Here is a 14,210-nt window from a genome sequence, read left to right as displayed (position 1 = left end):
GCACAATTGGCCTAGTGTCGTCCGGGTTAGGGAGGGTTTGGCCGGCAGGGATATCCTTGTCTCATCGCGCACTAGCGACTCCTGTGGCGGGCCGTGCGCAGTGCACGCTGACCAGGTCGCTAGGTGTATGGTGTTTCCTCCGACACATTGGTGCGGCTGGCTTCCGAGTTGGATGCGCGCTGTGTTAAGAAGCAGTGCGGCTTGGTTGGGTTGGGTTGTGTTTCGGAGGACGCATGGCTCTCGACCTTCGCCTCTCCCGAGTCCGTGCGGGAGTTGTAGCGATGAGACAAGACAGTAACTACTAACAATTGAATACCACGAAATTGGGTAGAAAAAGCGGGGTAAAAAAAAAGCACGCACGGACCAACTGGCAAGTGTCTTCACTGACATTATCAACCTCTCCCTGACTGAGTCTGTGATACCTACATCCTTCAAGCAGACCACCATAGTCCCTGTGCCCAAAGAAGCGAAGGTAACCTGCCTAAATGATTACCACACCGTAGCACTCACGTCGGTAGCCATGAAGTGCTTTGAAAGGCTGGTCATGGCTCATGTCTACAGCATCCTCCCGGATACCTTAGACCCACTCCAATTTGCATACTGCCCCAACAGATCCACCGATGACGCAATCTCAATAGCACCACACTGCCCTTTCCCACCTGGACAAAAGGAGTGAGAACGCTGTTCATTGACTACAGCTCGGCGTTCAACACCATAGTGCCCACAAAGCTCATCACTAAGCTAAGAACCCTGGGACTAAACACCTCCCTCTGCAACTGGATTCTGGACTTCCTGACAGGCCACCCCAGGTGGTCAGGGTAGGCAACAACACATCTGCCATGCTGATCCTCAACACCTGGGCCCCTCAGGGGTGTGTACTTAGTCCCCTCCTGTGCTCCCTGTTCACCCACGACTGTGTGGCCAAACACGACTCCAACACCATCATTAAGTTTGCTGGTGACACAACAGTGGTAGGCCTGATCACCGCCAACGATGAGACAGCCTAAAGGGAGGAAGTCAGGGAACTGGCAGTGTGGCTTCCAGGACAACAACCTCTCCCTCAATGTGAGCAAGACAAAGGAGCTGAGCGTGGACTACAGGAAAAGGCGGGCCGAACAGGCCCCCAGTAACATCGTGGATGTAACGGAACGGGTCGAGAGTTTTAAGTTCCTTGGTGTCCACATTACCAACGATCTAGAATGGTCCAAACACACCAAGACAGTCGAGAAGAGGGCACAACAAAACCTTTTCCCCCTCAGGAGACTGAAAAGATTTGGCAACTCTCAGATCCTAGTTCTACAGCTGCAACATCGAGAGCATCACCGCCTGGTATGACAACTGCTCGGCATCTGACCGTAAGGCTCTACAGAAAGTAATGCGTACGGCCAAGTACATCACTGGGGTCAGGCTTCCTTCAATCCAGGACCTATATATTAGGCGGTGTCAGAGGAAAGCCCAAAATTGTCAGAGACTCCAGTCACCCAAGTCATAGACTCTTTTCTCTGCTACCGCACAGCAAGCTGTACCAGAGACTGCTGAACAATTCATCAAATTCATCAAATTGTCAACGGTCTATTACATTGACCCCTCCCCCCCTTTGTTTTGTACACTGCTGCTACTCGCTGTTTATTATCTATGTATAGTCACTTCACCCCTACCTACATGTACAAATGAACCCCCGCACGCTGACTCAGTACTGGTATCCTCTGTATATAGCCTCGTTATTGTGTTGCTTTTTATAATTTTTTACCTTAGTTTATTTGGTAAATATTTTCTTAACTCTTCTTGAACTGCAATGTTGGTTAAGCATTTCACGGTAAGGTTGTATTCGGCACATGTCACAAATAAAGTCTGATTTGATTTGAAATCTTGTTTTTTCAAAGCCATTTTAGCTGTTGTGCTCATCGCGCACTTGCGACTCCTGTGGTGGGCCGTGTGCAGTGCACGCTAACCAAGGTTGCCAGGTACACGGTGTTTCCTCCGACACATTGGTGCGGCTGGCTTCCGGGTTGGATGCGCTCTGTGTTAAGAAGCAGTGCGGCTTGGTTGGGTTGTGTATCGGAGGACGCATGACTTTCGACCTTCATCTCTCCCGAGCCCGTACGGGAGTTGTAGCGATGAGAGAAGATAGTAGCTACTAACAATTTGATACCATGACATTGGGGAGAAAAAAGGGGTAAAATTGAAATTTAAAAAAATTTGATATAGTTTTATTGGAATTTGAAGTGGTTGAGATAACTTACTCAACCTTTAAAGAACAACAGATACAGAGGAATTGTGAATATATGCCTTTGGCCAATAATTATTTGTCAGAAGTAAATACGTTGGCTATCATCATCAACTGTTTTGTAATAACCAAGTATGTAGCTGCACATTTTTTGCTGAAAAATAAAGTAATTTTAACATTGAGTGTACGACACATTAGGAACTCTTTTCATGACATAGACTGACCAAGTGAATACAAGTGAAAAGTATGATCCCTTATTGATGTCACCTGTTAAATCCACGTCAATCAGTGTAGTTAAAAGGGAGGAGACAGGTTAAAGAAGGATTTTTAACACTTGAGACAATTGAGACATGGATTGTGTATGTGTGCAATTCAGAGGGTGAGTGGGCAAGACAAAATATTTAAGTGCCTTTGAACGAAGTATGGTAGTAAATGCCAGGCACACTGGTTTGAGTGTGTCAAGAACTGCAACGCTGCTGGGTTTTTCAAGCTCAACAATTTCCTGTGTGTCAAGAATGGTCCACCACCCAAAGGTCATTCAGCCAACTTAACACACCTGTGGGAAACATTGGAGTAAACATGGGCCTGAAACATGAGTGCTTTCAACAACTTGTAGAGTCCATGCCCGACAAATTGAGGCTGTTCAAAAGCGGGTGTCACTCAAGTAGTAGGAACTGGTTTTGCTAATGTTTTGTACACTCAATGTAGTATGTAGACACATACTACTAACTCTAAAGTCTTTAAATTGTATGATGTATGTAGTTGCTATTTTCCAATGTATATTTGACATTTTGAGCATAATTTGATATGTTCAGTGCTGTTGAGATATTGTTGAATTATATAGCATATTGATCCTTTGAATCAGCAGTGTCAAACTCAATTCCTGGAAGGTGGTGTCTGCTGGTTTTTGTTATTTCAATTCCATTTGTGTCCAATTAAGACATTAAGACACAACCAGGTGAGGGGTTGACAATTAAGACACAACCAGGTGAGGGGAATTTCTAACTAATTAATTTCTTTAATTGGTCAATCAAATACAGGGGAAGAGTGAAACCCAGTGGACACACTACCCTCCAGGAACTGAGTTTGACACCCCTGCTTTGAATCAAGAAACTTATTTTCAAATCTACCATTTGTATAAAACATGAAGTTGAAACTAAGCAGATACTGTATATATATTCTCAAATATTTAAGACAATGTTAGAATGATATGATGCCTGTTTGTTAAACTTAGCTAGTCTATCATTTGCCGTAAAATGTTGGCCAATTTTCAATACTGTTTGCCTTGCGTAGGTTACATCCTTATGGCCATTGTTACTATTTCAGGGGCTGCCCCTGTGACAATGACTTCCCTGTGAAGATGCCAGATTAATATGGCAATAATATTGATTTATTTCAACTTCACAAGCCCCATCTAATAAAATAAACTTTTATTGGTCACATACACCTATTTTACAATTTGATGGCCTTGAGATAGAAGCTGTTTTTCAGTCTCTCGGTCCCAGCTTTGATGCCCCTGCACTGGCCTCGCCTTATGGATGATGGATGGACCACTCCGCCAGGGCCCTCACCTCCTACCTGTAGGCTGTCTCATCATTATTGGTAATCAGGCCTACTACTGTTGAGTGGTCTGCAAACTTGATTATTGAGTTGGAGGCATGCTTGGCCACACAATCATGGGTGAACAGGGAGTACAGGAGGGTATCTGAGCACACACCCTTGTGGGGCCCCTGTGTTGAGGATCAGCGAAGTTGAGGTGTTGTTTCCTACCTTCACCAGGAGGGTACTATGGTGTTGGATGGAAATGGGCTTCCATGCCTCTTTCTTGCCTGCTTGCTTCTTAGCTCCATACCTGTTGATGTTAGACACCAGCGAACCAATAACTGACAAGGAGAAAAACATCTGGGAAAAATTAAGGTGGCTGTACTTTTCAGTCATGTCCAGCTGAGGTCCTGGCTTTCTTTTAGGTCGAAATGTTAGCGGGACTTGAGAAGCCTTTTTGTCCTAGACTTGGCACTCCGGTAACGCTTGCCATGTGGTAGTAGAGAGAACAGTCTATGACTGGGGTGGCTGGGGTCTTTGACAATTTTTAGGGCCTTCCTCTGACACTGCCTGGTGTAGAGGTACTGGATAGCAAGCAGCTTAGCCCTAGTGATGTACTGGGCCGTACGCACTACCCTCTGTAGTGCCTCGCGGTCGGAGGCCGAGCAATTGCCGTACCAGGCAGTGATGCAACCAGTGCTCTCGATGTTGCAGCTGTAGAACCTTTTGAGGAACTGAGGACCCATGCCAAAAAATGTTTGTTTCCTGAGGGGGAATAGTCGTGCCCTCTTCACGACTGTCTTGGTGTGTTTGGACCATTCTAGTTTGTTGGTGATGTGGACATCAAGGAACTTGAAGCTCTCAACCTGCTCCACTACAGCCCTGTTGATGAGAATGGAGGCATGCTCGGTCCTCCTTTTCCTGTAGTCCACAATCATCTCCTTTGTCTTGGTTACGTTGAGGGATAGGTTGTTATTCTGGCATCAGCCGGCCAGGTCTCTGACCTCCTCTCTATAGGCTGTTTCGTCATTGTCAGTGATCAGGCCTACCACTGTTGCAAACTTAATCATGGTGTTGGAGTCGTTCCTGGCCATGCAGTCGTGGATGAACAAGGAGCACAGGAGGGGACTGAGCATGCACCCATGAGGGGCTCCAGTGTTGAGGATCAGTGTGGCATATGTGTTGCTACCTACCCTCACGGGGCGGCCCGTCAGGAAGTCCAGGATCCAGTTGCAGAGGGAGGTGTTTAGTCCCAGGATCCTTAGCTTAGTGATGAGCTTTGAGGGTACTATGGTGTTGAACGCTGAGCTCTAGTCAATGAACAGCATTCTCACGTAGGTGTTCCTTTTGTCCAGGTGGGAAAGGGCAGTGTGGAGTGCAATAGAGATTGCATCATCTGTGGATCTGTTTGGGCAGTATGCAAAGTGGCTATGGATGTGAGTGCTAAGGGTCTGTCGTTATTTAGGCAGGTTACCTTTGTGTTCTTGGGCACAGGGACTATGGTGGTCTGCTTGAAATATGTTGATATTACAGACTCAATCAGGGACATGTTGAAAATGTCAGTGAATACACCTGCCAGTTGGTCAGCACATGCCCAGAGCACACATCCTGGTAATCGGTCTGGCCCCGCAGCCTTGTTGACCTGTTGACCTGTTTAAAGGTCTTACTCACGTCGGCTACGGAGAGCGTGATCACACAGTCATACGGGACAGCTGATGCTCTCATGCATGCCTCAGTGTTGCTTGCCTCAAAGCGAGCATAGAAGTGATTTAGTTTGTCTGGTAGTCTTGTGTCACTGGGCAGCTTGCGGCTGTGCTTCCCTTGAAAGCGGCAACTCTACCCTTTAGCTCAGTGCGAATGTTGCCTGTAATCCATGGCTTCTGGTTGGGGTATGTACGTACAGTCACTGTGGGGACGACGTCCTCAATGCACTTATTGATAAAGCCAGTGACTGATGTGGTGTATTCCTCAATGCCATCGGAAGAATCCCGGAACATGTTCCAGTCTGTGATAGCAAAACAGTCCTGTAGTTTAGCATGCTTCAACTGACAACTTTTTTTATAGACTGAGTCACTGGTGCTTCCTGCTTTAATTTTTGCTTGTAAGGAGGAATTAGAAGGATAGAATTGTGGTCGGATTTACCAAATGGAGTGCGAGGGAGAGCTTTGTACGCATCTCTGTGTGTGGAGTACAGGTGATCTAGAATTTTTTTCCCTCTGGTTGCACATCTAACATGTTGATAGAAATGAGATAGAACTGATTTAAGTTTCCCTGCATTAAAGTCTCCGGCCACTAGGAGTGCCGCCTCTTTGTGAGCGGTTTCCTGTTTGCTTATTTCCTAAATTAACAGCTGACTGAGTGCGGTCTTAGTGCCAGCATCCGTCTGTGGTGGTAAATAAACAGCCACGAAGAGTATAGCTGAAAACTCTCTAGGCAAATAGGTAATCAAGGTAAAGCTTGGCTACTTTGAAAAATCTAAAATCTAAAATCTATTTTGATTTGTTTAACACTTTTTTGGTTACTACATAATTCCATATGTGTTATTTCATAGTTTTGATGTCTTCACTATTATTCTACAATGGAAGATAGTAAAATAAAGAAAACCCTTGAATGAGTAGGTGTGTCCAAACTTTTGACTTGTACTGTATATTCGTAAATATTTAAGACAATGTTAGAATGATATCTCTTTGTTGAATTTAGCTAGTCTATCATTAGCCGTAATCTGTTGGCCTATTTTCAATACGATATGTCTTTCTGTTCATTTTTAAGGATGCAAGGTTACATCCTTATTGCCATTGTTAGGGTAATGTTACAAAGTACTATTTCAGTACAGGCTGAGCCTGTGTTGATGACTTCCCTGTGAAGTCCAGTTTGATAACGCATTGTGACCTATTATTCTAAACTAGTGATATACCCGCTTATAAACACACACACATCTGACATTCTGAGAACGTTCTAATGTGATGGTCACAAGAGAATGTTCTCTGGGGGACCTTTGTCTTGTTCCATGTAAGTTCCTAGGATGTCACAGAGGACCATGTCGGGAGCTTTAAGGATGTTCTCTGGACTTTCATTTTAATAGTCCTTAGGATCTCACGTGATTGTGATCTGGGGGACCTTTGTGTTGTTCCCTGTAAGTTCCCAGGATGTCACTGAGGACCGTGTCAGGACCTTTTTAGGATATTCTCAGGACTTTCATTTGACTAGTTCCCTGGGGGGGGACCTTTTTCTAGTTCCCTGGGGGGGGACCTTTTTCTAGTTCCCTGGGGGGGGGCTTTTTCTAGTTCCCTGGGGGGGGCCTTTTTCTAGTTCCCTGGGGGGGGACCTTTTTCTAGTTCCCTGGGGGGGACCTTTTTCTAGTTCCCTGGGGGGGGGGCTTTTTCTAGTTCCCTGGGGGGGACCTTTTTCTAGTTCCCTGGGGGGGGGCTTTTTCTAGTTCCCTGGGGGGGACCTTTTTCTAGTTCCCTGGGGGGGACCTTTTTCTAGTTCCCTGGGGGGGGCCTTTTTCTAGTTCCCTGGGGGGGGGCTTTTTCTAGTTCCCTGGGGGGGGCCTTTTTCTAGTTCCTGGTTTGTTCTTTGGACATTGTGTCATCAGGACCATGACACATCGTCCCAAGAAAGTCTGTGGGGACGTCCATGGGACAAACCGGGAACTTGACAAAACCTTCAGGGACCATCACACAATGTCCCAAGAATGACCTAAAAACATCCTCAGGGACGTCCCTGGGACCATGACACAACGTCCTGACAACTTTAGGAGGCATTTCCTGATATCATGTGGACGTCCTAACGACTCATTTTTGTTTGCAGGGTATACATAAAGAGAACATAAGAAAAATATAAGTTCAAAGTATATACATCCTCTTTATACATCTTTATTGTCATGTTGTGAAGCATGTGTCATGAGGACTTCCTTGCCCAGTTGTGTAGTTCAGTATCAGATGACTGACTCGTTGTTGCACCCACATATAGCGCCTTCAGCAAGTATTCACACACCTGGACTTTTTCCACATTTTGTTGTGTTACATCCTGAATTTAAAATTAATTAAATCTTGATTGTGTGTCACTAGCATACACACAATACCCAATAATGTCAAAGTGGAATTATGTTTTTAGAATTCTTTACCAATTACTGAAAAATGAAAATCTGAGTCAATAAGTATTCAACCCCGTTGGCATGCCTAAATAAATTCTGGAGTAAACATTTCCTTAACGACCAGGGAGGTTTTACAATGCCTTGCAAAGAAGGGCACCTATTGGCAGATGGGTAAAACAAGCAGACAATGAATATCTCTTTGAGCATGGTAAAGGTATTCAACTTTGGATGGTATATCAATAAACCCAGTCACATCAAAGATACTGGCGTCCTTCTGAACTCAGTTGCTGGAGAGGAAAGAAATCATTCAGTGATTTAACCATGGTGCCAATGGTGACTTTAAAACAGTTACAGAGTTTAATGGCTGTGATAGGAGAAAACTGAGGATGGATCAACAACATTGTATTTGGTCAATAACAAAAGTTTATCTCAATAGTCAGTCCACAATACTAACCTAAATGACATAGTGAAAAGAAGGAAGCCTGTACAGAATACAAATATTCCAAAACATGCGTCCTGTTTGAAATAAGGCACTAAAGGAGGATCCTGCATGGAATTCTGGGGAAAGGATGTGTGCTGAACAAGCTCTGTGACAATTTTGGCCTAAATTGAACTTCACGAGTTAAAAGTACATATTTGACCTTCTAAATCAGATGGACAATGAGTCAGGATAAGTATTCAAGTGAAAGACGGCATCAAAGGGAAGATACTCTGCTATCTTCCCCGTGTTTAAGGCACTCACCCAGCCAAACTTCACGAGGTGGCAGAGGCTGCCATCACACTCAAAACAGAGACAGAGATGGCAGAGGTTCCTCTCTCATGGCAGAACTGAAGTTATTTCAATGAGAAACAGCCACCTCACTCGGGCAAAATGCAAACCTCTATCGATGGCATGAAGGCTTTTCTAGAGAAAAATTATAAACGGATGACCCACATTGAAAGAAAAATGAGGAACATGACGAAAAGCTAATACAACAAGATCAAGCTATTAACTACCTGATGGGTCAGGTAGAGGAATTACAAAATAAGGGAGACTTGTTGTAAAACCTTTCGCGTAGTAATAATATTCACATTAGTGAATTTATTTATCCATTATTTTACCAGGTAAGTTGACTAAGAACACATTCTCAGCAATGACCTGGGGAATAGTTACAGGGGAGAGGAGGGGGATGAATGAGCCAATTGGAAACTGGGGATTAATAGGTGACCATATTGGTTTGATGGCCAGATTGGGAATTTAGCCAGGACACCAGGGTTAACACCCCTACTCTTACGATAAGTGCCATGGGATCTTTGATGACCGCAGAGAGTCAGGACACCCGTTTAACATCCCAGCCAAAAGACAGCACCCTACACACGGTGCTGCCTGCTTTTCTCATTCCCACTTTCTCTTTTAGTAGGCTAATTTTTTTACTTTGTTTTATGGCAATTACATATAGGCTACCGAAGTGTAGGTTACTGAACATATTAACCTAAAATTAACTGATCCTTTAATGATTTAGACAATGCTTTAGGATTACATTTAATTTCCAGCATGTAACCCTTGCTGTTTAAGCTTATCCAAGATGGCGTAGCAGTCAGATGTCTTTTTGTCCTCGTCCTGTTGTGTCCCGTGTATATACAGTGGGACAAAAAAGTATTTAGTCAGCCACCAATTGTGCAAGTTCTCCCACTTAAAAAGATGAGAGAGGCCTGTAATTTTCATCATAGGTACACTTTAACTATGACAGACAAAATGTGAAAAGAAAATCCAGAAAATCACATTGTAGGATTTTTTATGAATTTATTTGCAAATTATGGTGGAAAACAAGTATTTGGTCAATAACAAAAGTTTATCTCAATACTTTGTTATATACACTTTGTTGGCAATGACAGAGGTCAAACATTTTCTGTAAGTCTTCACAAGGTTTTCACACACTGTTGCTGGTATTTTTGGCCCATTCCTCCATGCAGATCTCCTCTAGAGCAGTGATGTTTTGGGGCTGTTGCTGGGAAACATGGACTTTCACCTCCCTCCAAAGATTTTCTATGGGGTTGAGATCTGGAGACTGACTAGGCCACTCCAGGACCTTGAAATAATTCTTACAGGCTTCCCGGGTGGCACAGTGGTTAAGGGCGCTGTACCGCAGCGCCAGCTGTCATATGAAGAGAAATAATGAAGATAAATGTTAAAGTGCAATTAATGTATTGTTTTGTGGCTTTGCTGGCATGCATCCCACATTTGTTTTACATGCTAAAATCGCCGCTGGACATGAGTGGTTTTGCAGTTAATGAAATGCTTGACTTGATACTCGGTTTTAGAAGCTGTGTCAACAACATACTTTTTCTGTGCGAGTTTTCTGCAATGGTTGGACTGGTTGCATTTAAAAGAGCCCCTGGGTTCTTTTTTTAGAGTCACTAGAAAGATAGCTGTAATTTAGGGTAGGACATCTCTTAAAGCTTATGATTGGTGGCTCTGGAAGACTTTGCATAGTAGCGTATCACTTTGGAGGATTCCCCAATTCTTTTGAATGATTATTTGAATGTTCTCGGCTTCAGTGCTGTATTTTGTAACAAAACACACTCTCTCTGGTGCATCACGAGGCGCTCAGTCCATTTTTACCCTTAAACAGATTCTCCACCTCTAAATTCATCTTCTTGGCAAATGTATTCAATGTGGCATTCTTGACAATGGGACAAATGGTGGACTTGAGCTTAAAATGCGTTTTTGATGGAAACTGCTTGACCTGAAACCCTGGTGTCTGTAGTTGGAGAGGTGTTCTGCTTGTGCCAGGCCTTCATGTAGATTGTAGCTCTTAAAGACTTACCCAGAAAGACTCATAGCTGTAATCGCTGCAAACGGTGATTCTAAAATGTATTGACTTAGGGCTGTGATTACTTATGCAAATAAGATAATTCTGTATTTCATTTTCAATACATTTGCAAAAATTTGTAAAAACATGTTTTCACTTTGCCATTATGGGGTATGGTGTGTAGATGGGTGAGAGAGAAAAAAATGGATTGAATTCATTTTCGAATTGAAGCTGTAATACAACAAAATATGGAATAAGTCAAGGGGTATGAATGCTTTCTGATGGTACTGTATAATCACAAACACCACAAAGTACACGAGGGTCGTTGTCCTTAGTGAATCATTGTTGGTTTGATGTCTTTAGAGGATGTATGACAAGCGTAACATCCTTAACCAAGTGTTTTATGTATCACTCCATTTCCCGGTGGCTTGAATACCCAGAGATGTAATTAATAAAAATGATCAAATCTAGACATTTATGCCATTTGTGTTTATGCTATAAATCTCTATTGACCCACATTACATGAAATCAATGCAAAGGCAATAAGGATGGGTATTTATAGGAAACACATGGAACATGATATGATACTGCAACTTTGGGAATTGGGATCATTTTCAGATGTGGGTAAATGTTGTATTTCTATGAGTCAATAAAGGATTTACATTCTATAAGTATTGGAGTGATTGTCATTGTCCAAATTAGAAGCTACTTTGCTGTGAAGCTACATTGTTTTTAATGCCTCATTATTCTCTTATTTCACACACACAAAATGTAACCCTAACTTCAGTTGCCCTAACTTCAAGTTACAAGGAATGTTTGTTTTTTGTCATTTTGAACCATCCAAAAAGTTCAGGTGCTTTTGTCTAATGACCTCAAATACTCAAGTCAAGACGAATAAACGTCCCACACCATTGGTTGTGTGTAAATTAATCAATATACCTTACCCCCAAATGAACGGAAAAGATAAGCACAGACTAAAAACAGGAAATTGTAAGTTACTAACATTTTCATTCATGTTGTATTGAAAGATACAGATGGCCTTGGGAATGGCTTAATTTTAACACCACTTTTGCAAATTTTGGAGTGAACTGTCTTGATCTGCTGTGGTATGCTGACTAACTTGAGAGACTGGATCAAAATAGAACCGTATATCATCATGTACCTACTTGATTAAACAAAACTTTTGGTTATAAAACAAAAATGTTGTCCTCACTACACATTTGAAAGAAAGTGTGGAAGGATCTACCTTAAAAAAGGCCTAATAGTCAATACTTTTATTTAAAATGTATGAAGTTATTCTGCATTTGCATCCAATGTATAGGCCACATGGTGTGGATGTTGGCAACAATCTGTCACTGAGAAGACTTTAGTCATTCTTGCTACCTAAATCTATCATCAAAAAGTCTACCTGCTTGTAGGTAATACAGGAAAACAATAAACATAGAATGAGGAATTCCTTCATTTCTTTATTAAAAACACAACAGAACCATCTTTATCCTGAAACATATTACAATGATATGATTTCACAATTAGAGTCAACTAAATAAAAAATGACATTTCACAAAATGAACAAATTAACATTTGATTTTATGTTACAGTACTTCTACATAAAACAAAATGAATGACAGAATCAGTGAACATATTTCCTACCTTTTCAATTGACGTTTTCTTCATGTGGAAATGTTGTGCAATGATTTAGGGATTTGAAACAAAATAAATCATCAATGATTGATGTACTTTATAATTGGTTACTTTGTAGATTCATTTCATCACTTTACAACATGGCATTGAGGAGTACACCACATCAGTCACTGGCTTTATCAATAAGTGCATCTAGGACGTCGTCCCCACAGTGACTGTACGTACATACCCCAACCAGAAGTCACGGATTACAGGCAACATTTGCACTGAGCTAAAGAGAAGAGCTGCTGCTATCAAGTAGCGGGACTCTAACCTGGAAGCTTAAGAAATACCGCTATGCCCTCCGACGAACCATCAAACCGGCAAAGCATCAATACAGGACTAAGATCGAATCGTACAACACCGGCTCTGATGCTCGTTGGATGTGGCAGGGCTTGCAAACTATTACAGACTACAAAGGGAAGCACGGCCGAGAGCTGCCCAGTGACACGAGCCTACCAGAGGAGCTAAATAACTTCTATGTTTGCTTCGAGGCAAGTAACAGTGAAACATGCATGAGAGCATCAGCTGTTCCGGACGACTGTGTGATCACTCTCTCCGCAGCCGATGTGAGTAAGACCTTTAAGGCCAGGCACCACAGGCTAATAGGGATTCTTTTTTCCTTTACTCTCATCAGACTGAAACTTTACAGTTGAAAGTATACATAAATACAAGATATTATTGTATTACAAATAGTATTATGAGAATCTGTTTTTCAACACATTGCTTCAAGGCAGAATGTTTTTAAATTTTTTATTGTGATAAGACACTCAATGGTCAAACTTTTACAGATCATATATTTACACATAAAATTACACTTAAAATCAAAACGACACAAGATATAAAAAAAAAAGCCTCTGTAAAAGAACCTGTGTGTGGAATAATGGGAATGCACGTCCTTTGAAGACTGAGAAAAATGAATTGGCCGATAAAGAAAGGCTAATGCAATTAAAATGTACTTTCCATAAATATGACCATTTCTCTTTGCTCAATTTGTCACATACAAGGAGGTAACCTGCCTAAATGACTACTGACCCATAGCACTCACGTCTGTAGCCATTAAATGCTTCGAAAGGCTGGTCATGGCTCACATCAACACCATTATCCCAGAAACCCTAGACCCACTCCAATTTGCATACCGCACCAACAGATCCACAGATTATGCAATCTCTATTGCACTCCACACTGCCCGTTCCCACCTGGACAAAATGAACACCTATGTGAGAATGCTATTCATTGACTACAGCTCAGTGTTCAACACCATAGTGCCCTCAAAGCTCATCACTAAGCTAAGAACCTTGGGACTAAACACCTCCCTCTGCAACTGGATCCTAGACTTCCTGACGGGCTGCCCCCAGGTGGTAAGGGTAGGTAACAACACATCCGCCACAATGATTCTCAACACAGGGGCCCCTCAGGGGTGCGTGCTCAGCCCCCTCCTGTACTCCCTGTTCACTCATGACTGCATGGCCAGGCACGACTCCAACACCATCATTAAGTTTGCTGATGACACAACAGTGTCTGATCACCGACAACGATGAGACCTCCTTATAGAGAGGAGGTCAGAGACCTGACCGTATGGTGCAAGGACAAGAACCTCTCCCTCAATGTGCTCAAGACAAAGGAGATGATTGTGGACTACAGGAAAAGGAAGACTGAGCACACCCCCATTCTCATTGGTGGGGCTGTAGTGGAGCAGGTTGAGAGCTTCAAGTTCCTTGGTGTCCACATCACCAACAAACTAACATGGTCCAAGCACACCAAGACAATCGTGAAGAAGGCATGACAATACCTATTGCCCCTCAGGAGACTGAAAAGATTTGGCATGGGTCCTCAGATCCTCAAAAGGTTTTACAGCTGCACCATCGAGAGC

Source organism: Oncorhynchus mykiss, chromosome 15 (assembly GCF_013265735.2).
Source record: "Oncorhynchus mykiss isolate Arlee chromosome 15, USDA_OmykA_1.1, whole genome shotgun sequence".
Taxonomy (NCBI): domain Eukaryota; kingdom Metazoa; phylum Chordata; class Actinopteri; order Salmoniformes; family Salmonidae; genus Oncorhynchus; species Oncorhynchus mykiss.
This window is presented reverse-complemented; position numbering follows the sequence as displayed.